Source organism: Aplysia californica, unplaced genomic scaffold (assembly GCF_000002075.1).
Source record: "Aplysia californica isolate F4 #8 unplaced genomic scaffold, AplCal3.0 scaffold00286, whole genome shotgun sequence".
Lineage (NCBI taxonomy): Eukaryota > Metazoa > Mollusca > Gastropoda > Aplysiida > Aplysiidae > Aplysia > Aplysia californica.
Window position 1 is genome coordinate 129218 of NW_004797556.1, and position 1714 is coordinate 130931.

General features: G+C 37.0%; 1 protein-coding gene across 1 annotated transcript in view; it reads right to left on the reverse strand.

Annotated features, from left to right (window-relative positions):
- The window catches only part of LOC101860505 (alpha-(1,3)-fucosyltransferase fut-6), a 26609-nt gene that overhangs the window by 8393 nt on the left and 16502 nt on the right, over positions 1 to 1714 (reverse strand). The window lies entirely within an intron of this gene.

Sequence of the window (1714 nt, forward strand, 5' to 3'; positions counted from 1 at the left end):
AATACCTCCCAGTGGACTGCTCTACAGCCTATGCCACATCCTCGCAGGTGAGTAGCAACAATCTTATCTCTTCTCACGAGTGAGATTATGTACCGTAGGAGGACTAAATGCAATACATCTATTAACAAAGAACAATATAGGGAGATAAGTGTTAAAGTGTTAAAGGTGGGTCGCCAAGTCTACTCGATTTGATGACTTAACATTATAGGGAGGTAAGTGTTAAAGTGTTAAAGGTGGGCCGCCAAGTCTACTCGATTTGATGACTTAACATTATGATCTTAACTGGCTCCGAGTCATCTGAGAATCTTTTGCAAGGCGTCTTTCTTAAGTTTGTTATTTATTTATTTATTTATTTATTTGGCCTTTGGCGTTTTGGATAGAAGACCTTAAAAAAAAGCGTCTATGTTATCAAAAATCTTTTTAAAGAAGAAATGTGTAAAATACCGGCTAAAAAAGTATCATTAGAAAGAACAGTTCTTTTTCTATTAAAATAAAGTCATCGGCTTGGAATCACTTTGCATGAATCCTTCCGCGAATCTTCGGGGAGCACTCTGTACACTACAGTATAGAGCCGATCGCTCTCCGCGGGGGCTAATGTGGCGCCGGCCGTGACAACGCTCGGTGTTTTTATTGAAATAATGACAGATCATCGTGTTTGAGGCAATAAAATACCGATTTGTAATGATCTCACAGTCTTGAAAAAAATTAGGCTTCATTTCTTTGTTATACCGATTGTACTCTGTAGAGATGTTTGGCACACTTGATACTCTTTTATTATCTGTCAAACATGGGGTTGCAGCCAGTTAGCGACTTCAGCAATATTTGATTATGTCAAATTGAAACAGCTGCCATTCTCTTAAACATTGACTGAGAGGTAAACGTAAGGTACCAACATTCTAAGGAGACATAGGCATTTTTTTTTTTTTAAAGATGAATTGGACATACAGCTATTTAAAAAATTCAGTATCTGGTATCAAGTGTAATGCTAATATTTTGTTGCATTTCACCCTAAGTCCATTCTCGTGAAAATTTTGTTTTGTCAATGAGGTTTTTTTCTGTAAATGAATAGTTTTCTACTTCTGTACGTTACCGTGTAGTGGTATAGCCAAAATAACGGCTAAATTTCAAGTCTCTATCTCAATTCTAAGACCCCTGTTGCTATGAAAACGTGTTGCTCAACTTCGGAGGCCATTTTCTCCTTTTCGTGTTTCCTCAACTCGCACCATTAAAAGTTCTGCATTTTCGTCAAATAAGGTCATGTATACATGTACTTCATTCTTGTTTTAAATTGTACGGAAAAGGTGATAGTTTTTTAAAATAATTTTAACTCAGTTTTGAAATTTCCTTCATATGACTGATATTGACCGGCAGGCTTTCAAATGTAGAAACACCTTTATAAATGGGTCCAGAATTTTTTGTAAAATTTGTGTGGTACAAAGTTACGTGCTCATTGACAAATTAATACATAAGAGCGGATTTTTTTTTACGCGGACGTAAAAAAGTAAACAAGCAATAAAACTAAACCCGGTCTCTCCGGACACCACCACCCCCCCACCCCCTCCACAAACCAACATTACCACACAACGATTGTTCTCACCCTCATTGTTATATTCCCGCTTTTATTCTTTTAAAAAACCCAACAGCAACAATCCCCCCCCCCTGAAAAATACATAAGAACAATTAATATCCAAATGTTCTCTCTCTCTCTCTCTCT